This window comes from Schistocerca serialis, chromosome 5 (genome assembly GCF_023864345.2).
Source record: "Schistocerca serialis cubense isolate TAMUIC-IGC-003099 chromosome 5, iqSchSeri2.2, whole genome shotgun sequence".
NCBI lineage: Eukaryota > Metazoa > Arthropoda > Insecta > Orthoptera > Acrididae > Schistocerca > Schistocerca serialis.
This window is the reverse complement of record NC_064642.1, coordinates 167,877,422-167,901,689: the sequence shown is the minus strand read 5'-3', so window position 1 is coordinate 167,901,689 and position 24,268 is coordinate 167,877,422. Positions and strand designations below refer to the sequence as shown.

The window sequence follows — 24,268 nt, the reverse complement described above, 5'->3', positions numbered from 1 at the left end:
TTAAGTTATCATCACACAGGGCGGTGGCCGGGAGCTGCATGTTAACCTGTGTGACATGTTACTCCGACGGCCCTAGAGGCCATAAGAACAAAATGGCTACCTGACGATTGCATAAACGTGGAAACTGTTCGCAGCTGTAAAAGTTATGCGACTGGGACAAGAAACAAAATTGTTTTGTAGAGTACTAAGTTTTAACTGAACTACTTTTAATGACACGTTTGAAAGTTGTTTATCTTTAGCTAGCAATTATAGACAAACAGGCTGTTAAACTATTGTACGAGGACGTGCTGAAATGTAATGTCTTCTAATTTTTTATGTGAAAACTCCTAATATTTTTTTTAAATAAAATAAACTTCATTAACAATCTAAAGTCTTATTCTTCATATCTACACTACTGGCCATTAAAATTGCTACACCACGACGATGACGTGCTACAGACGCGAAATTTAACCGACAGGATGTAGATGCTGTGATATGCAAATGATTAGCTTTTCAGAGCATACACATAAGGTTCGCAACGGTGGCGACACCTACAACGTGCTGCCATGAGGAAAGTTTCCAAACGATTCCTCATACACAAACAGCAGTTGACCGGCGTTGCCTGGTGAAACGTTGTTGTGATGCCTCGTGTAAGGACGAGAAATGCGTACCATCACGTTTCCGACTTTGATAAAGGTCGGATTGTAGCCTATCGCGATTGCGGTTTATCGTATTGCGACATTGCTGCTCGCGTTGGTCGAGATCCAATGACTGTTAGCAGAATATGGAATCGGTGGGCTCTGGAGGGTAGTACAGAACGCCGTGCTGGTTCCCAACGGCCTCGTTTCACTAGCAGTCGAGATGACAGGCATCTTATCCGCATAGCTGTAACGGATCGTGCAGCCACGTCTCGATCCCTGAGTCAACAGAGGGGGACGTTTGCAAGACAACAACCATCTGCACGAACAGTTCGACGACGTTTGCAGCAGCATGGACTATCAGCTCGGAGACCATGGCTGCGGTTACCCTTGACGCTGCATCACAGACAGGAGCGCCTGCGATGGTGTACTCAGCGACGAACCTGGGTGCACGAATGGCAAAACGTTATTTTTTCGGATGAATCCAGGTTCTATCTACAGGATCATGATGGTCGCATCCGTGTTTGGCGACATGGCGGTGAACGCACATTGGAAGCGTGTATTCGTCATAGCCATACTGGCGTATCACCCGGCGTGACGGTATGGGGTACCATTGGTTACACGTCTCGGTCACCACTTGTTCGCATTGGCGGCACTTTGAACGGTGAACGTTACATTTCAGATGTGTTACGACCCGTGGCTCTACCTTTCATTCGAACCCTGCGAAACCCTACATTTCTGCAGGATAATGCACGACCACATGTTGTAGGTCCTGTACGGGCCTTTCTGGATACAGAAAATGTTCGACTGCTGCCCTGGCCAGCACATTCTCCAGATCTCTCACCAATTGAAAACGTCTGGTCAATAGTGGTCGAGCAACTGGCTCGTCACAATACGCCTGTCACTACTCTTGATGAACTGTGGTATCGTGTTCAAGCTGCATGGGCAGCTGTACCTGTACGCGCCATCCAAGCTTTGTTTGACTCAATGCCCAGGCGTATCAAGGCCGTTATTACGGCCAGAGGTGGTTGTTCTGGGTACTGATTTCTGAGGATCTATGCACCCAAATTGCGTGAAAATGTAATCACATGTCAATTCTAGAACAATATATTCGTCCAATGAATACCCGTTTATCATCCGCATTTCTTCTTAGTGTAGCAATTTTAATGGCCAGTAGCGTACGTATTTATTTCACCACATAGTCACCCTGGCGACGAACACATTCTTTTCCAACGATAGACCAGTTTTCTGATACGCCACTGCAGAATGTGTTTGACTTTGTTGACGGAGCCACAACCTCATCTCTGCTTGCACAGCTTCATCACTATCAAAATGATACCCTCGAAGGTGTTCTTAAAGTTTTGGGAAGTGACGGAAATCAGATGGGGCCAAGTCGGGACTGCATGGAGGAACCCATGGCGTCGGATTGTTGCAGATATCGCAAAGCTCGTGTATGGTCTCTCATTGTCACGCAGAAGGAGACGGTGCTCCACGTGTGGACGAACTCCTCGAATTCAAAACTCTATTACAACACCTTGTTTCTCGCGTACGTACATAGTTACGTTACACACCGCCATGTCAGGCGCCAATTCGGAGCCCTATAAGCGCCTGAGGGCTGCAAATATGTGGACACGTAGAATAAAGATGTAGAATGTTGATAAGGTTTGTTTTGTTGAAGAAGGTTTAAATGCTTTCAGAAAAAATGTTCTGCAGCGTTACTTTTCAGTACACCCTCGTAATTAACTTATCACTGAAATGCTGATTTATAAGAGCCTGTTTAAAATCTTTGATTTTGAAAATGTAATAATTGTACTATAAATATTTCTGTATTACTTTCCCAGATAATGACGTGTAAACTAATTATTATTGTCTCGATTGTTTCAGGTGAGTCCATATACTGTCTCCACGTGCAACTGCAATAGGATATAGTGTAAGTACAGTGACATTGATCCTTTAGTGTAGTTATAACTGTAACGAAAATTTTTCACATACTGCCAGTTATTCTATTACAGTCCAAACGACTTTTAGTAGCTGGTCTTTAGTTAATCTTTACTTTCAGACATGTTTCAAAAGATATCGCATGGCGAATGGCTGATATCTCGAATCTTTTCAATTTACGGATAAGACGCGAAAAAGGTAGGTAAAGCTCCCTGAACGCTTTCTTGTGGAGTTGTTAACGTTATTAGCGACGATCTGGTTCTTCTGAAATAATGTCCACAGCCGCAAACTTAGTGCTGCGTACATGCACTTAGGCTATTTTAACTATTACCATCAGATGAGGTTTCCAAATATTTTCACAGATGCATTAATTATTCTCAACAATAGAAAACAGCGTGTTTCGGGCTTATTAGTCATGATCATTGCATATCATCTGCAGCTATTGTGGATTTTCGATTCTTCCAGCTGTCCTAGAACTACAGATCCTGATAGGAAATTGCGATCGTTATTTGGAGCTGCATTTTTCTCTGCTGACTACAGAAGATACTTACTGTCCATCGAGAATCGACGCGAAATCGACGGACAAAAGCACTGGAGTCATGGCGGAAGGTCGTAATTTCCCGTTCGCATCGCCACCAGAAAGCTGCTGGTAGACGAATATCTCCACGGCAGCTGTTCGAGATTACGAGTGCACACTTCGTTCCTGGAGCAACAACAGCCAAGCCTGAGATACCTTTTGTCACACTTCAGGAAGGAGTATTACCGTCCTTGAAGGCAACATAACGTTGTTGTCTCCTTAATGTGTGGCATCAATAGTGCTTTTAAAGGGAGGAAGGTGACCTACTGGGTCGACACTAATCACATCGTAAAAAAAGTGCAACTGAGACTGAAAAATAAACGATGTATAATTTCTTTTTAATGTTTAATATGTTATTCACAAATGTATATTTGTGCCAGACCCTAATTCGGGACACAGATATCCAGCTTATTGCTAGCAGTCACCTTAAACAATAAGTTTTATTTTTCCATATCCACCCATTTGGCTCATCCTTGCATTTCACGGTGATAAAGTAAATATATGTTTTATATTCCTTTCTTTTTTGCGCCCTCAAGGAAAGCATGTAGAAAACGGCTTACCGATTTTAGAATTATATATTAATTCCTTCAGCTACTGTCGGCCGTTGATTTGTATCAACGGGGACAGGTGGAAATGTGTGCCCCGACCGAGACTCGAACCCGGGATCTCCTGCTTACATGGCAGATGCTCTATCCATCTGAGCCACCGAGAGCACAGAGGATAGTGCGGCTGCAGGGACTATCTCGCGCACACGTCCCGCGAGACCCCATTTTCACCTTATATGTCCACACACTATATTCGTAGTGTCCCTACCCAACACACTCATTACTTGTTGAAGACATTCTTATTAAGTCCCGTAAGAGTTCGGTTAATATGTGTGCATCCACACGGAAGGAGGAGGTCATGTCCGAAAGAACAGACACCACATCCATGTAAGTTTAACGATTTTGCTCATCTTTCCGACGATTGTAAAACCAAATGCTATTCTAGTACGAGGCGCATCTCAAATATTTTCGAGAATTCGAGATTCAATATCGTGCGAGCTTGCTGAATACTATACGAGAACACATGTTGTTGACTGACCATCTGCGCTAGTGGAACCTGCTAAGGCGGCCGACAAGAAGTCTGTCCATACATGGAACTATAACTTGCGCCAGACTAAATCGGTTCTGTTACTTTCACACGTGATTTTCACAAGAACAGAAACCACACTCCACACGAAAATGTCAGTCCTCACGATCCATAAGCAGGATACGCGCGAAGTTAACACTCGCGATTTTTCTGTCGCCCAGAACGACTTAATTTTCTCCTCGTACCAACCGGTCACTGAATTGTCTTGCCTGCTTTTACGCAACCCTTGCGTAGGTGATACCTTGTTAATGTAATTTGAGCGCCGTATCCCCTCCCCCCCCCCCCCCAAATTGTATTCTGTCTCTGCGCAAGTAATCAATTTGTTTTAAGACATTTAAACTATACGCCCAATACAACCATTTCATGTCAATGAATTTAATTCCGCTCAGCGTTTACTTGAACCGCTATTCTCTGTTTTCTGCTGTCTTCTTCATTTCTCGATAATTTCAGCACTTTGATACTACCAACAGATCTTCGACTATTATACACCCTAAGGGAAAGAAACAACGATGAACCACGAAGGAATTTATCCGAATCGGGCGGAAATCGATAGATGTAATGTAACTGTACAGACAAACAAATGATTACAGCTTCATGGAAATCGGACGATTTATTCAAGAGAGAGAGCATCACATATTGAACAAGGCAATAGCCTTTGGCCCTTATGCAAGCAGTTATTCGGCTTGGAAATGATCGACAGAGTTGTTGGATGTCTTCCTTAGGGATATCGTGCTCAATTCTGCCCAACTGGCTCATTAGATCTTCAAAATCCCTAGATACGGACCAACGTAAGGTTTAGCAAACACGAAGACAAGCAGTAGACAATCGTGTGCGGGCGGGCATTATACGAGGTGCGACAATAAAGTAATGAGACTCACGTGATAAAGTTGCTTGCCGTTTTAGTCAAGTTTAGTGTTGTCTCCTTCAAAGTAGTTCCCGTCTGACTGCACACACTTTTTCCAGCGCTTCTGCCACTGATGGTAACATTTCTGGAACTCATCTTCTGTAATATCCTCCAAGACCTTCGTCACAGCTTCTTGGACATCTTTTGTTGTTTGAAAATGGTGTCCCTTGACCGCTGTTTTGACTATTGGAAATAGGAAAAAGTCGCACTGAGCGAAATCTGGTGAAGAAGGTGGCTGTGGTAGTACTGAAATTTGTTTTGAGGTTAAAAATTGCTGCACTGACAGAGCAGTATGGGATGGCGCATTATCGTGCTGCAGAATCCAATTATCAGCAATGTTGGCACGGACACGAATAAATCTTTTACGAAGTCTTTCTAAAATTTCTTTATAGTAATATTGGTTAACGGTTTGTCCAGGAGGCACCCACTCTTTATGAGCAATTTCCTTGGAATCAAAGAAGCACACAAGCATGCATTTCACTTTTGACTTTGACATGCGAGCTTTTTTTTGTCTGGGTCAGCCCTTTGAGCACCATTGCGAGCTTTGGCGTTTTGTCTCTGGATCGTACTGAAAAAACCAACTTTCATCACCGGCGATAACACGGCTCAACAATTATTTTTCTGTGTTTCTCGCTGTTGTGGTGTGAGATTTTTGTGGACCACGGCCGGGAGAGCGGTGTGCTGACCACATGCCCCTCCTATCCGCATCCTCAACTGAGGATGACACGGCGGTCGGATGGTCCCGATGGGCCACTTGTGTCCTGAAGACGGAGTGCTACTACATTTTTGCACAAATCTTTCTCGTACCAAGATTATTAGACGAACCGTTTCTCGATTGATGTTCAGTTCTTCTGCCCCCCTTTTTACGGATAATCTTCGATCAGATCGTACGAGTTCACTCACCCTGGCCAAGTTGACATCCATCCATGAGGTTGATGGTCGTCCACTGCGGTCTTCATCTTCAACATTCGTTCTGCCTTCACTAAACATTTTGTGCCAACGAAAAACTTGGGCTCGTGATATAACCTCCTCTCCAAAAGCCTTCTGAAGCTTACCGTAAGTTGTCGTCGCGTTTTCACCCAATTTAACGCAAAAAGAAATGGCATACCGTTGCGCAATATTATGCGGTTCCATTTCCGTGACGAGAGACACAAACACGTGTTAACTTATTACAGCACACCTCACGACTGAGCAGTTGCATGATGTGCCGCTTGGACTAGAAGCAGCTTATAGACCAAGGTCAGAGATATTGTTCCTACTCAAGCCTGCAGGGTTGCCACATCTTGCAAAGAAAAACAGTCTCATTACTTTATTGTCACACCTCGCATTGTTGAGGTATGAGTCTGCGATGGCTTGCATGAAGAGCAACAAAACGGGGCTTGGAATGTCGTAGGCGTACCGCTTTACTATAATGGTGCCGCAGACGACAACCAAAGGGGACCTGCTATAAAAAGATATGACGCTCCAGACTATCACTCCGGGTTCTCGTGTCATATGGCGGACAAAAGTCAGATTGGTATTCCACCACTGTGTGGGCTGTCTCCAGACACATCTTCGATGGTCATTGGGGCACAATTGGAAACAGGACTCATCACTGAAGAAAATTCTATTCCAGTCAATGAGATTGCAGACCGAAGACGTGCCTGGAGATGCTCTGGACGGCAGGGATACCAACTTCACTGTCGCCCACCATACAGCCCGACAACCAAGAGTGACAGCATGGGGTGGCGTTTTTTTTCATGACAGGACTCCTTTGCTTGTCATCCTCGGCATCCCTAGAGAACAACGGTATGTCGACGATATTCTACGCCCTGTTTTCTTGCCCTTCAAAAAATTGGTTCAAATGGCTCTGAGCATCATGGGACTTAACTTCTGAGGTCATCAGTCCCCTAGAACTTAGAACTACTTAAACCTAACTAACCTAAGGACATCACACACATCCATGCCCGAAGCAGGATTCGAACCTGCGACCGTAGCGGTCCAGACTGTAGCGCCTAGAACCGCTCGGCCACTCCGGTCGGCTCTTGCCCTTCAAGGCAAGGCATCCCAGGCTTATATTTCAGCAAGACAATGCCCGCCCGCACACGGTGAGAGTTTCTACAGCTTGTCTTCATGCTTGCCAAACCCTACACCTTCGCCAGCGAGGTCGCCGGATCTCTCTCCAATCGAGAACGTTGGGAGCAGTACAGCCAGGGCTTCACAACCATCTTGCGATTTTGACGATCTAATGCGCCAGTTGGACAGAATTTAGCATGATAGCCCTCAGGACGACATCCAACAATGCTGTCGATCAATACCAAGCCGAACAACTGTTTGCATAAGGATCAGAAGTTGAACAACGCGTTATTGACTTGCTCTTTCTCTGAATAAATCCTCCAATTTTTCAGAAATTGTAACCATTTGTTTGATTGTAAATGTACAACACATTTATAATTTTCCGTCCCATTCGGATAACTGCTTCGATGTGCATCGTTTTTTGTTTTGTATTGTTTTGAAGTGTATTTTGCGACCTCCCCTTGATTTTCCCCTCAGATTTTTCCATCCAATACGTCTTTAAAAATTTGTTTCGACGAAATAAATATCCACAAAGTTCTGTTTACTTTTTAACCATAGTTGATTTGTGCTTTCTCTGCTCACTGATCACTTGCAAAACGTATTCGTTTGATTAGCTTCCTGTCCAGCTGGTCCTTCTCCAGAGGTAGAGTCCCTTAGTCTGTAACAGCTTGCTGTCGGTCTTGAACGCCCCAACTTACACAACCACGTAGCAGCACAATGCGCATGAACGTCTTGACAGCTTGGGTCTTCTTTCCCATACTAAGCAGCTTGCTCTCTAGACGTCGTTCGTTGGAGGCACATTCTTGTGACTTACCTGCTGCTATTCTTTTTTCTGACTGTCGTGTTGCATCTTTGGTCTGCTACAACTTCATTCCTTTCAGGCAGGTCAGGTGTCCTCATTTTTATGGTTCCGTACCTCAATCGGTAAAAACGGATCCTTTCTAGGATCACTTCGTTGTCCGTCTGTCTGTATGGCCGCCCGACTTTTTCCCAGGGTCGGGTAGACGTACCAAGTTGAACTTTATGTCACATTCTAAGGTCTGTGGTCCCTTTTTCGATGTGAACCACTTGAGCTTCGAAGTCAGTGCAATCAAAAGATAAGGCCATTTATGTCACATGTTTCGGTATCTCGCCAGTATCGATGTCAATAACAGGCAAAATCGTCGAAATCCTCGCTTACCGGGATTGATGAACTATCTACAGGATGACTGAGCTGCCCCTACCGCTACAGTTTTATGTAACCCACAATGTTACAGATCGCCTTCATAAACCACGCGAGAGATTTTCACGTTCTCTCGCCCGCTACGCGCAAACTACTAGTCCTGCAGAAAAAATGAGCAGTATCTTTTTGTAGGAAATTTAATGTAGTTAAATTTCTGTTGGGAAACGTTTTCGCTGGAGGCCACGGTTTTCGATGTTATTCGAAAAAAAAAAGTACCAAAGTGACCTTTAAAGCCACATCCACCTAGCACTCACCCCTCACCAATCAAGATTTCTGGTATGATGCTCATGGCACTCTCTCCTACCACTGCAGGAAAATTCCGGCTACGTGAACTATTCCCTGTGTTCGACATTTTTTGGTCTCTGTTGTTTGGTCTGTTACGCCACTAGCATAGTCGGCTACTTCGTTGCCACTGTTGATTTAAACATGCCCGTGAGGGTAATGAAAGAAAAATGACTTTCGTAAACAGTATACTAAAAGCAACTGCGTTGACAATTTGATCAAAACTTGACCCTTACGAGCACAGTAGTTTCGTAATCAGAAGGCCTAACAATAGCACGATGTAATTGTTTATTTTATGCTGTTAAAATTCACAAAATTGTTAGATAAAACTTACACAAACGTCAGTTTTCCAATATGTAAGTCCTCGACAGTGGCGTAACAAAGCCAGTCAATAAAGACCAGGAAACGTCAAATGTGGGAAATAATCCGTGCAGTCGCAAGTATTTTTCAATGGTATGACGGACTGCCATGAACAACATAATACAAATTGTCACGTAATCCCCACTGCACACCCTTTTTACTTTATATACAGTTTATATGGCACAATATTGTAATTAATTTTATATTGCTTATTGGTGCGAGCACGACAGATAAAATATGATTCTCACTCTTAGTTTCTGCAGTTGAAAATATTTTCTATTTATGCATTTTGACCTGTTATTTGGGGATACGCACAACACTCGAAGATTTCCTGCCTTAGACGTACGATCTTTAATTTGCAAGCTACTTTTATATAACACTGATCTGGCTCGCTAGATATGGAACATGGCATCATTACTGTACCTAATTATGGAATTAAAAAAATGCCCTTCGCTACTTTCATCTCTTGAACGCACTGAAAATTACTCTGATTACCTGCACGGAAGTTACAGTATGTTATGTTCACTAGACGTAAAAGCTGCAGTGGATTTTTTTAAATATATGAACACTATTAACTGCTAAGACTAACATGAGAGCATGAAACTAAAAAAAGATGAAATCTGATTTTTATGTTATTAGTCAGAACAGGTTTTGCACACCAGTCTTTGATCACACACAAGTAAAATTTTATCACTCATGAATTATTTACGTAACTGATAACATAATAGCAGCTGCCCATGTCCACCTGAAAATGACATAATAAAATCCACAGTTTCCCTCTGAAGTCGCCAGGAAGCTGAAAGAGATAATTTTAATGTACCGTTACCTGCCCGCTATATTGCGGGAGAACTGCTTTCATTCAATTTAATTTGAATTTGCCGCGGCAGCGGCTCCCGCAATCGCTGCACGGCTCTGCGTCATGAAGAATTCCTAATGTGCTGAAAACGGCTAAGAATGTGGAATGAAATCTTGGGCGAGCTAGCAATAAATTATTACAGGTAATAATTTTAACAATTTCTATATTCAAAAAATCAACATAAATTGAAAGTACACACCTTTTACAAATATCAGCCTCCAATGGCGTCTTTCTCGATCAAAGGACAAACGAGGGCTACCTAAGCATTCAGTCGAGAGTCACGGGCTCTTACAACTTTAACGCCTACAAGAAGACAGAGAGAGTAATGTTTTAACCTCCACTAGTTATAGGTAATTTACTGGCATCTTTGTAATTATTTCTAACTATCATTGTCTGCTTCTATACATACATTCGCCGACCACAGACGTTATTTGTGAAATATAAATACATAAATATTGCACAAACATAAAAATGAAAAATTGTTATTCCTTTTTTACATAATCTACAACCATTCATACAGTAATGAAATAATAATAATACAGTTAAATGTTTATTATTTTATTATTTTTATACATTATTACGATTTTGTAAATGTCTTGCCAGGAGACGTCACAAAATCCTGAACGTTGGCGGTTGAATATGGAAGTGAAGTGCGTTGTAGGATCACTTTTGTACATTCTTTTTGAATAACTCGAAAATTCAGCCTCTAGCGAAAACCTATCCCAGTACAGATTGTAAATACACTAAATTTCCTACAAAAATTTCGTGTACTTTTTTTCTGCAGAGCTAATAGTTTGCGCGTAGCTAGCGAATGAGTATGGAAATCTCGGGCGCGGTTTATGAAAGCCAGCTATGATATTGCGGGTTGCACAAAACGGTAGCGGTAGGGGCAGTTGAATGACCGTTTAAGTTTGTACGGAAGCCGCGGCGCGCCAGCCCCAATCGGACTTTTCCCTAATTTTTACTTATGTTCTACCATAATTTTTTTTCATTTAAAGTTGAATATTTTCATAATTGCTAAAAATAAAGTGCATTCTACGTATGTTTTGTGCTGTCAGCTATTAATGCAACATCACCTGGTATTTCGTGCACTGAAGGATATCTTTTTACTGAAAATAACAAATGATAACGCTCTCACCATGTCTCGTTTAAATCCTCCGAAGATGCCACTGGTTACGAATTCCAGACGGCCCACTGCATTTACGTTCTCTCGCAGATCAAACTTGTACCGTTCCTGAGAAATGAACCGCAGTTTATTTCACATTCTTATGTAATTCGGGGAAGCAATCGCCGGACCAGCGGCCGTGTTATGATTGACTCCTGGCTGCCGCTTATTTGCACTGCACAGCCAGTTTGTTTCGCCTGTAGCTGGAGAAACATCCGGTTATCGAAATTCCGCTCCGCAAACTGGTCGGAGCGCGGCCAGGCCGTCTGGCGGTCGCGAGAGCGCGCGCCGCGTCAGCTGATGTAATCACCACCTTACGCAAACAAACGCCGAGTCGACAGCGTACTCCAGCCGGCGGCACAACACCTCGCTGGGTCGCCATGTTCGAGCAGGCGGGTTTGGCAGACAAAGAGGCGCACTGCCTGCAGCCGGGGTCAGGTGGCGCCAGCGGCAATCACAACAGAGCGAACTGTTAGCACCGCCCCGTGGAGAGGCTTGCCACGCGACGGATCTCATTCTTTGCTCTACGAGTTAGTGAGGTTTTCTTTTTTTTTTCTTTATTAAGTTTCGATTCCCCCCGAAGGGGGCGTGCTTGCAGCAGCTTAGTATGCCGCTCTTCAGCCTACAGAATTTGTTTTTAAAAAATGAAGATAATAACTAATAAAAACAGGCGATAAAATCAGAGGCTTAAATGGTAACATGACGGAAAAATCGTGGAACTTAAAACATAGAACAAAGGGTTGATGACGCTAATAAAATACACATGAAGCAGACAGGTAAAATAATAGACAGACAATTAAAAAACACGGCGACAGTCTGGTTTCTGGTTGCAAGAGATATAAAATTCACACACAGCGACAGCATTATTTCTGTTCGCTACACTTTGGAAAGACGAACAACGCTGAACATTCACTTGAACGCTGTACTAGAAAGTTGGCACAAATATAACATACCACAGACGGGGGGCAACCTGGACAGATGATGGGAAAGAAAAGAGGGAAAGGGAGGAAGAACGATGGGGGGGGGGGGGGGAAAGGAACGGATGGAGGACGTGGACCATAAGAGGAGGGAGGGATGCTGGGCAGATGCGACAGGGAGTGGGGAAAGGCAGAGGAGGGGAATACAAAAGGACTCGGGTGGGGGGGGGGGGGGGAAAGGAGGGGAGGTTGACGGAAGCCACCTTGGGAAAGGGATGAAGGGTGCAGAGATGGAGGGTAGGGGGGACACAACGGTGAAGGCGTGGCGAAGGGCGGTGATGGGAGAGGAGAGGAACAACCAGGGAGTGAGGGGGATCAAGGCGGTGGGAGGTGTAGAGTATGCGGATATGTTTGAGGAATAGGAGCAGATGGTAGAGGATCCGCATGGGGGACGTGAGGTGTAGACGGAAGGCGAGGGGGAGTGCATGGCACTCGAGGATCTGAGGGACTTATAGAATTTGGGGGGTGGCGGATATCCAGGTGGGACTGGCGTAACAGAGGATGGGATGGATTAAGGATTTGCAGGTGTGTAGGATGGCAGATGGGTGCAACCCCCATGAGTTTGTGAGCAATGCCTGCGCTATATAAACGCATTCACTATAGTAGTCAGGGTGCTCTTGTGTATATACTGCCTTATTATTAATTTCATGGCAATTTTTCATCATAAAATATGTACATTATTTACAGTTTTATTTATACAGCGCACTCAATTTACATGAAGGCATTGAAATATTTCGAAAACAACAAACTGGTCGAAAAAATTGATAATTAAAACTTAATAGTCTCGGACAGGAACATCCAATGATACCAAACTCAACCCCCCCCCTCCCCCCCACAGCCTGTGGGTGAGGGCAGGGAACGCGGAGAGACTTCGAAATCTAAAGTAGGAACCACAATTTTAAACTGAAGATTCGGATTCTACGGAAAGGTTCCATAAGTTTTGTCTGAAACATATTTTCAGTTACCTGACAGATGGCGATATAACCGGATAAACGAAAACGTGTAGAAATGCTACACAGGGTGAAGCGAAATTCGCGCACTCGGGCTTCGCAGCGCGAATCCTCACATGCTAGCGACAAAAAAATGTCTCTCACAAAATTTCGTCCGCTGAGTACATCCGGCAGAAAAAGGACGTTAAGGATTGGCAATCTGTCAACCTGTAATCACATGTATGGTAACTACTTCTATCAGCCATTTCAGCCATACTGTAGGGTTGGTGCAGTGGACAGAGTTTTGGGTCAGCATGCAGAAGCTCGATGGTTCGATCCTGAATTGCGGTGCATTTTTTTTTTATTTTTTTTTTTTAGTTGCTAATTTCATTCTCACATTTCATGCTGTAATATACGCCATTTCTTAGGTCATATGTATCATAAATTTACAACATGTTGTAACGCTGAACATAACAAATACATGGTTAGACAAATAAGAAATAGACAGTTGAAACCAACGGCCTGTCACAGGACAGAATAACTACAAAAACAATAAAAATTTCGACATGCTAAAGACGGTAGCAAAGTACTTGTCCTTTGCACTACATGGAACATAAGCACTAAGATGTCGCACATTAGTAACTAGCGACAGTAAAAATGACCTTCACAACAGAATATGCTGTAATCAGAACAACAGATGCTCAAAGCGACCTCCCTGTACATCCAAACATTGCGCAACCCACCAGATCATACAGCACTGGACCCTTCGCAGCAAAGCTGCGTCCACAGTAACAAGAGTAGCATGAATACATGCTACCAATTCTTTCACATTCGTCGGCGGAGTAGAGAACTCGTGCTCCTTCAGGAGTCCCCACAAGAACAAATCCAGGGATTTACGTCAGATGAACGAGGTGGCCACACAACTGGACATCCAAGTCCAAGCCATTTCCCTGGAAATGTTTTGTTCAAATAATGTCGCACATTAATTCCAGGGTGTGGAGGTGCACCATCATGTTGGAGCCATATCCTCTGCCGAACATGTATTGGAACACCTTCCTACACATCAGGCAGATAGTTTGAGAGGAATGCATGATACCTTCGTGCAGTCAACCGGTAAGGCAACAAGTAGGGGCTCAACACCTGTCGCCCAATATTCAGGCCCAGATGTTGATTCCAAAACGAACTTGATATCCACAATCACGGGTAATGTGCGGGTTAACTTCACACCAATGGTGGGCACTGTGCATATTGAAGACACCCTCAAGAGTGAATGCTGCTTCATCTGACCATATTACGGTGTTCATGATGTCACCGATGGCTTCCTGTAGTTGTTGGAACCATAAACAGAATTGCGTCCACTGCTGGCGATCTGCAGGATGCAGGTGTTTCATGAAAGCATAATGATAGGGGTGCAGCCATTGCTCGTGCAGCACGTTAATGACCATGCCTTGCGAAACACGCAGCTGCCTTACTACGCTACGTGTACTTCGCTGAGGATCTTGGTGTATGACCTCCAGAATAGCTTCCTCAGTAGCTGGAGTACGATGAGTCCGTGGACGACCACTGTCACACGATGGTGGAAGGAGAGAGAACCTGACTCCCGAAGGCGCTGCTCCAGACGACGAAACACATTTTAATCTGGATGGCGTCGACGAGGATATCTAGCAGTATATTCACGAGCGGCAACACCAACCCGGTTATCAGATGCACCAAGGACCAGAAGCGTATCCACATATTCATCGTTTGTGTATGCCATTGTCTGCCACACTGGTTTAGAGGTTTAAAACGAGAAAATTCGATACGTGTACGCATGTACATTGGAGTCTGTCACCGGCGCGTTACTCCACTCCAACTAGTCGCTGTCTGGTGGACAGCGCATACAGTATAAACACACCGTCAGTCCTGCGCACTGTTCCACCTAAAGCACGTTACCCCTCTGACAGATATTGCTCTGCGTGATTCATCCCAACACCGCTAATTGTGATATGTTCGGTTTCGAATTACTCTGTTTCCCTAAAGGCAATAGACGTGATGTTTCCACAATCCCATCGATAAAATAATAATAATAATAATCCATCGAGGTATGTACTGAACATCATGCGGTTACCAGACTCAGTATTCAAGGGCATAATTAGTGGGATAAAACATACAAATAGTAGCGGAGTTTGGATATTATTCGCAAAGCACGTTGCTGGTAATGTAAGGCCCTAAAGGAATGTAACGGACCTGAACGAGACAAGAGTAATAGTTGGTACTAATATATGGAACCATTGGAGGAGGGTACAAAGAAAACAGGTTTCGCATCTAGTAGATGCTGTGGTGCGAATAATTTCACGCCCACTACGTGGAGAGAGCTTCTTTCAAAGCTGAAAAATCCTCTATTTCTACGATTGCAGTATGTAAGTGCAAATATTTTGTAGACGACCCGCTGCAAACGCTGTTGAGGATTAAGATGTCAGATGCCGTACCACCTGGACTACATTCACCAAATAAAAAACATATGCCTCAACCCAGGATCGAACCATCGACCTCCTGCATGCTAACCCAAATCTCTATCCATTTTTTTTTATTAATCTCATTTTGTTCGTTGTATTTGCTGGGGGGCGGGCGTCGCAAGACACCCGTTTCAGTTCGTCATTGATCCATTAACTCAGTTTTTTTTTATTACAGAGGGCAGCTAACCCTCTGACCGAACACGCTGAGCTACCGTGCCGGCATCCACTGGACCAACTGTACAGCACGATCAGTATTTACTGACAGAGGTAGTTGTCATACATGTGGTTACAGTGTTGCCAGATTGCCACTCTTTAACGTCCTTTTTCTGCCGGATGTACTCGCCGGACGCATTTTTGTGACAGACATTTTTTTTTTTTTTTTTTTTTTTTTTTTTTTTTTATCGCTGACATGTGGGGAGTCGCGCTGCGAAGCCCGAGTGCACGAATTTCGCTTCACCCTGTGTAACGACACTTGAATTAACCCGCCTCCCACCTCCGCGATGTGAGGGTAGGACGGGCAGTTATTTCGTAAGTTTTAATGGAACTGCGCTGCCTGTTATTACAAGTCGTACTGTGCTGCATGCTATTATAAGTCGTAGTTCGCTATATGGCCACAGTGGCGCTTCGAGCAATCCTCTTTTTGTTTTGTTGGAGGAATACAACGTTGAGAATGGAGTTTCCCATTAAAAGTTATGAAATGACTGCCTGCCCTATCCTCGCAGCGTGGAAGTGGGGGTTTAATTCCAGCGCCATTGGGCAGCATTTTGAAAGGAACGATTTTCTACCCCTTTTGATTTTTCCGATTACAGCGCCATCTGTCGCGAAACGATAACAATGTTTCAGACAAAACGTAGTATCTTTTTCCGTAGAGTCCGAATCTGCAATAGAAAATAAGGGTTCTCATTTACAATTACTATGTACTTCAAAGTTGCCGCCCTTCCCCCCCACCCCACCCCCACCCCTCCCCGACCACCACCACGCACAGTGGGGCTGGGGTGGGCTGTCGAGTTTTGTATCGGTGGATGTCCCCCTTCCACGCGAAAGAATTTTAAGTACAAGTTGTTCTCATTCGATGTGTAGTTTTCGAGATATTTCAATGTATTCAGGTACACTGAACTGAACAGCCTATGTAATTGATCACATCTGCTGTAGTGTCCAAGAGGTGCAAGGGATTTCCACGGTAGGGTAAGACAGCTTAAGCACATTCGGATTTTAACCAGAAATTTGAAGAATGAAAAATTATGAAAATATCTGTACATAGAAATACATTTATTGTGAATCACAATTTACGGATATTATTTAAACTGAAAATTTATGGATCACAAAAAATATTCGATTTAAACCTACATTAACGCAATTTAGGAATACACTGTCTTATACTGGACGTTCGGTTTTCTAAATTTAACCATGGTGAAAAAGTATAATAACATTGGCCCCAATGTTGCACAGCCTTGATGTGATCACTAAGAAACAAAATGAAAATAACATTTTAATTCAATAAAATAATTTAACTACATTCATTACAACAATATTTCTTCTTTGGCCCTAATCTATCGCAGTCTTGATGTGTCTGCTGCCGACAATACGTAGATACAATCATATTTCTCTGTTTGTTTTTCTAGCATAATTTACAAAACCATGTAGCTGTGCCATTCTTCGAAACTAAGTTGGCAGAGAAGTCGCTCTTCATGTCCTTGTTTCCCAGCTTCTTCTCGTATGGAGACGAAGTCAAAACTGTAATTCCTGCTGGTGTTTTCTTCTTTCTAACTCCTTTGCGTTTACGCAGAAGAAATATTTCCTTTGCCTTTATGTAGGTTTTTAGAGCTTCTACAGAAGTTACATCACTTGCAGCAGACCTTCCTGCATCAACCTCTACAGCTGCTGCTGTTGCTGCAGCTTCCGCTGTAAATCCTCTAGACACTTCTGTTGAAACCGCAGCTGAAGTTTCTGCTGAAACTACTGATGAAACTGCTGCTGCAAAGAGACTGTCACCAAAAACATTTTCGTTAACACGCCAAAAAATTCCATTACTTTTGATCCCGCTTGCAGCATTGGCTACTAGACCCATACGAACTGCGGGAGAATTTCACTTATCTGAAATTGGGTCATAGACTACATAGAATGAGCTAGCATTCAAGTGTCTCAAGATTGATTGTAGAACACAGAGAGAGGCTTTAAAATGGCCACATATAAAGATTGCACGTGGTGGGTAGTATACGCGAGAAGCGAGAACGTAATGATCGCGTTATCTGTTGCCAAGTTAACTGCACCAGTGTTTTCAGTGTGTGTAGAGTGCCCATCCACGAAAAGCAAAACTTTCTTGTCGATTATACAGTTTCTATAAAGCGTTAGAGCCACTGCACAAAAATCTCACTTGTGAGCTTTCTGAGCATGCAAATTTAGTTCCTGGAAGCGCTCAGTTTGTGAGCTTAAATTCAAACCGGAACCTCTTAAATATAGGCGTTGGTGGCACAAACATCCGGCAGCATTCATGTAACAACCTGCCGTCGTTTTGCTTCCTCTTTCGTCATTTGTTATCGTACAAACGTGATGTTTTCATTTTCGCGCAAATATTTTCTGAGGTTCTGAACGGTGGACAAAGCTGTTAATCTACACTGAACATACGTGTAGCATCAAATTTATATTCATCAGTAATATTTTGCAATATATTAAAAAATTATCAACTTTCTCCGTGCAAAATCCACGAGCTCTGGCAGGAAAGTTTGCTTTAGGCTGGCGTATTGGTATTTCAGAGTGACGAGAGATAAATTTGTAATACCAATTGTCACCAGCCATTTTTAGCTCCTGGTCGAATCTATGGGGTAAGTTCTTCACTTCCGCTATTTCAAACACTAGACGTCGAATGTGAACACGATGGCTCAGGCTGGAAAAATCAACAATGCAATCCAGGAAATGGAAAGAATGAGCATTAAGATCATGGTCATTAGTGAAATGCGATGGCCAGGTTCAGGTTCTTGTAACATCAATGAACACGGAATTTATTACTCAGGAACATCTAATGGACAGTATAAGTTTGGAGTAGGATTTGTAGTATCGAAAGCAATCGCAGGATATGTCACTAACTGTGTACCTGTTGTAGAGAGAGTGATGTTACTCCAAATAAGTGTTCTACCCGCACAGCTGAACATTATTCAAGTCTACGCTCCAAAAACAGAACACAGTGATGAAGAAGTTGCAGAATTTTATTCCCAAATCTCAGGTGTTTGCAACAACTACCGAAGAAAGATCTTACAATAATTGTGGGAAATGTTAATGCCAAAATAGTAAGGGGATCCGAAGGCGACATTATTGGTCACTATGGACTTGATGAAAGGAATGAGGGAGACGAACTACTCAGTGCATTTGCAGGAGAGTGGAGGTTCGTAATAACTAACACATTCTTCACACTACCAACCAGACGTCTCTACACCTGGAAGTCCCCAAGAAATTCAGAGGAAAATATTACCCGAAATCGGATTGATTATGTCTTGATAAATCAAATATATAGAAACAGCTGCCGACATCACCTCAGAACATGTTCCCCTAGTTGGTGTCTTTAAAATCAGAATGAAGAGTGATCAAAAGAAAAAGTCAAAATCTATGATATCCGCAAACTGAAAGAATCTTCCATAAGAGAACGTGCAGGTCCATCTTAATAATGAACTAAAGTCTCTGTCACGTAACTTGTGCACCGAAGAGAAAATTAAAAATATAAACTCTATAGTGGAATCAGTTAAAGATTAACATCTGAAATCCAAAGATTACAGAAAAAGGACAGGAAACCGGTCGGTGAATAATGAAGGAAAAATAATAGTTGGACATGATGAGCTTAAAGAAGCATGGAAAACATACATAGAACAACTCTTTTATGACAACCGGCCAGCACTTCCTCAAATATATTGCGAAACAGGACCTGGAACTCTGCTCGAAGAAGTACAAGCTGCGATAAATGGAATGAAAGATGGTAACTCACCCGATCCCGACAATTTGAATGCCGAAATTCTCTAGCTGCTGTAAGAGGTTAATTTAAAATGGTTGACTGCAATATTCAATGACATCTACGACCCTGTTAACTTTCCACGGGAATGGCTTAAATCTGAATTTATTAAATTGCCCAAAGATCACGAAGCTAATACTTGTGGTGAATAAACGACCTTCAACCTCATGAGTCACCTAGTAAAGATCTTTCTGAGGGTCATTCACCAAAGATTTTACAAGATCTGTGAAGAACAAGTTTCTTCTATACAGTTTGGTTTCAAAAATGCATTTGACACGCGCGAAGCATTATTTAGTATCCAGATACCTTCTCAAAGGTGCAGAGACGTGAATTGCGACTTTTATGCTTGCTTTATTGAATATCAGAAGACACCATAAGATTGTTGATATTTTAAGAAGCATTGGTTTGGATGATAAAGACCTATGTATAATTATGAACCTATATTGGAACTAGTCGGCTTCTATGAGGCTGGACAGAGGAAATACAGAAGAGATAGACATTCTACGAGGTGTAAGGCAGGGTTGTATATTATACCCACTGATTTTCAACATCTATTGAGAACACATCTTTAAGGAAGCTCTTGATGAAGTAGAGATTGGAGTTCTCTTAAACGGAAAATATATCAATAACATCCGATATGCTGACGACTCAGTAATATTTTCTGATAGTGAGGATAGTTTACAGTATCTTGTCGATAGACGTGCACAAAAAACTCTGAATAAGGTCTAGACGTCAACCCTCAAAAAACGAAAAAAATGATAATCAGTAAAAACAGAGTCCCTGCATGTCACATTAAGACAGGCCAAAATCAAATAGAGTAAGTACATAAACACACGTACCTTTGGCGCTACAATAAATGACCAGTGGGATCTTTCTGATGAGGTGAGAACTCGAATAAGAAAAGCCAGGGCGGTCTTCAATACGACGAATAACCTTTTCAAGAATCATGGCTTAGCAATGACGACGAAGATCAGACTACGCTGCTACGTATTTTCCACCCTATTATATGGTGTTGAAACATGGACTCTGACAGGGTCGTTGGGTAAGCGGCTGGAGGCTTTTGAGATGTGGCTGTACATGAGAATGTTAAGAATACCGTGGACAGTGCATGTAACAAATATCGAGGTTCTACAAATAATGAAGAAAGAGAAAGAAGTACTGGCCACCGCGAAAGCAAGAAAGATCCAATACTTGGGACACATCATGCAGAACAACAACACAGCTATAAAAAATACACGGGCAATGCTGGGTTTCTTATCTAATATGCAATACACAAGCGAAATAGTAGTGGACCTAGGACTGAGCCTTGAGGTTGGTTGGTTGGTTTGGGGGATTAAAGGGACCAGACTGCCATGGTCATCGGTCCCTTTTTCCAAAGACAAAGAACACCCACAGAGAATAAAAACAAGGAACAGAAGAGATCACAGACGAGACAGAACAAGAGAGACTGAGACAAAGACAAGACAAGACAAAACAAACTAAAACCACACAGAGTGTGACGGTGGTTGGCCGACCATAGACAGAAAAAAGGAAAGGCCAACCACGTAGAAACACATTAAAAAATCAGTGTAAAACCATAGGCCAAAGGCCAGAATCAATACAAAACAATAAAATAAAACATAAACACTCAGAGTAAATGATAAAATCCCCCTGCCCGAATAAAACGTAAAACTAAGTCAGCCATAGTGGAGTCGTCTGTTAAAAGGGCAGGGAGCGTAGCAGGCAGCGCAAATGTCTGCCTGACCACAGCTAAAAGGGGGCAGGCCAGCAAAATGTGGGCCACTGTCAAAGCTGCCCCACAGCGACATAGAGGAGGGTCCTCCCGGCGCAGTAAATAACCGTGTGTTAGCCGGGAGTGGCCAATGCGGAGCCGACAAAGGACGACGGAGTCCCTGCGGGTGGCTCGCATGGATGACCGCCACACAGCCGTCGTCTCCTTGACAGCACGGAGTTTATTGGACATTGTCAGTTCGCGCCATTCATCGTCCCATAGCGCCAAGATTTTGCGGCGGAAGACTGCCCGCAAATCAGTTTCTGGGAGGCCAAGGTCCAGAGATGGCTTGCTGGTGGCCTCTTTCGCCAGGCGGTCAACATGTTCGTTACCCGGGATACCGACATGACCGGGGGTCCACACAAAGACCACAGAGCGGCCGCAACAGGCAAGAGTATGCAGAGACTCGTGGATAGCCATCACCAGACGAGAACGAGGGAAACACTGGTCGAGAGCTCGTAAACCGCTCAGGGAATCGCTACAGATAACGAAGGACTCACCTGAGCAGGAGCGGATATACTCTAGGGCACGAAAGATGGCGACCAATTCAGCAGTGTAAACGCTGCAGCCATCCTGCAAGGAACGTTGTTCGGAACGGTCCCCTAGAGTGAGCGCATACCCGACACGACCAGCAACCATCGAACCGTCAGTGTAGACAACACCAGAGCCCTGATACGTGGCCAGGATAGAATAAAAGCGGCGGCGGAAGGCCTCTGGAGGGACTGAGTCCTTCGGGCCCTGTGCCAGGTCCAGCCGAAGGCAAGGGCGACGAACACACCATGGGGGTGTATGCAAAGTAGCCCGGAAAGTAGGTGGAACAGTGAAAACCTGAAGCCCAGAGAGAAGCTCTTTGACGCGGACCGCTATTGTACAACCAGACCGGGGCCGACGATCTGGCAGATGGACGACCGATCGCGGGAACAGGAGACGATAATTTGGATGCCCGGGCGAGCTGAGAACATGGGCAGCATAAGCGGCCAGCAAACGTTGGCGTCGGAACCGCAGGGGAGGGACACCTGCCTCCACGAGTAAGCTGTCCACAGGGCTGGTGCGGAAAGCACCAGTGGCAAGGCGTATCCCGCTGTGGAGAATTGGGTCCAGCACCCGCAACGCAGACGGGGAGGCTGAGCCATATGCCAGGCACCCATAATCCAGACGGGACTGGATTAACGCCTGGTAGAGCCGTAGCAGGGTGGACCATTCTTAAGTGTCTTCTGGTGACTAGTACATACTCTGTTGTTTCAGAGCAAAATTTTGGAACAGTTATTACGTGTTGAGGAATACGAACCCAGAAGCGGGGAAATACCGTGTTGTCCCTTAAAACTGCAATACCAGGAACGCGGTATGTAACAAACGTCGAACTGGCATGAAATGTACTCTGTACTTCACTATGCAATCATTAGTACTTCAGCACAACAGCCGAAGCAGGCAGTAAAAATGCTATCTACATTCTCTGTGTAAGGAAATATTATGCAGCCGGTTTCTGCTTCAGAAATGAAATGAAATGAGCGTACTGCATTGTGGACCGGGAGTCCCCCATTTGGGGAAGTTCGGCCGTTGAAGACAAGTACTTATTGCATTCGACGCCACATTGGGCTACTTGCGCGTTGGAGATGGAGATGAAATGATGAGGAGGACAACACAATACCCAATCCCTGAGCGGAGAAAATCTCCTGCCCCAGCCGGGAATCGAACCTGAGCCTCTTGGCGTGGAATTCCGCCGCGCTGACCACTGAGCTAACGGGGGCGGACTCTTCTTCATGAATGACATTTGGACGTTGTTTCTGAGAAGTTAGTGTTATGCCTCGCGTAAGAAGGCACGTGTCGGAATTAGACAATGGCAGGATCGTGGCCTGTCGCGACTGCGGTTTATTTTCCCACAATGTTATTGATCTTGTTGGTTGGGATCCCACGGCTGTCATGGGAATATGGAATCGATGAGTTAAGGAGAGCCAAACTCAGCGCCACATGGGATCTCAGGAGCACCACGCGACTAGCGCCTGAGAGGATAGACATTGTCGCTTTGCCATGTAGGGTCATACAACCACATCACGTTCTTTGAGTCAGGAAATGTGCATGTTTTCTGTAATATAAGTATTTACAGGGACAGTGTGACGTTTTCTAGAGAACCAGTTACTGCCGGCACAGCGACCAAAGTCGTGAGTATGCTCCATATGTGAGCAGGGAGAGGGGCGCCGACAGTGGTGTCGCAGCCGGCCGGGGTGGCCGAGCGGTTCAAGGCGCCACAGTCCGGAACCGCGTGACCGCTACGGTCGCTGGTTCGAATCCTGCATCGGGCATGGATGTGTGTGATGTCCTTAGGTTAGTTAGGTTTAAGTAGTTCTAAGTTCTAGGGAACTGATGATCTCAGAAGTTAAGTTCCATAGTGCTCAGAGCCATTTTTAGTGGTGCTGGACACGACAACAAAGGAACGGCACCCCACCGTCTCTGCAGAGGACTCTCACTCTGCGTATAGTATCATAATTTCCGGATCTGTTGTGGAGATTCCGAGGAGAACTAACGTTGTCAGATTACATTCGTCATCGTCGTAAAGTGACCAGCGCCAAGCGTTATCGTATGGGGTGCCACTGGATACTCAACGCGATCACTCCTGGTTCGAGTTGCCTTTAATTTGGACATAACTGTTACATTTATAACGTACGCCCTACCATATCGGTCTCCTTATGTCATCTTTCAGCAAGATAACACGAGATCACATGTTGTGCTGTCCTGACCTACTTTGACACAAGAGGCTGTTCGATTACTGCCCTGCCACCACGTCCTCCACATTCTTATCCATGGATGCCACCTGGTAACGATTTGCCGACAGACTAGCATGCCACCACTTGTCAGAGACCGCGATTGATGAACGCTGGTATAGAGCTGAAGTATCGTAGAATGATGTACTCACGTCTGTCAGCGAAGCTCTGTTCGACTTGATGTCAAGCAAGGTTAGGGTCATTGCTGCTGCTAGAGGCGGCAGTTATGTCGC

General features: G+C 44.1%; 1 protein-coding gene across 1 annotated transcript in view; it reads left to right on the top strand.

Annotated features, from left to right (window-relative positions):
* LOC126481242 (uncharacterized) overlaps positions 1-24,268 on the top strand; it is a 637,746-nt gene that overhangs the window by 155,807 nt on the left and 457,671 nt on the right. Inside the window, exon 2 of the mRNA XM_050104856.1 lies at positions 2,502-2,547. The gene's annotated coding sequence lies outside the window, so the exon portion shown is untranslated. The remainder of the gene's footprint in view (positions 1-2,501; positions 2,548-24,268) is intronic.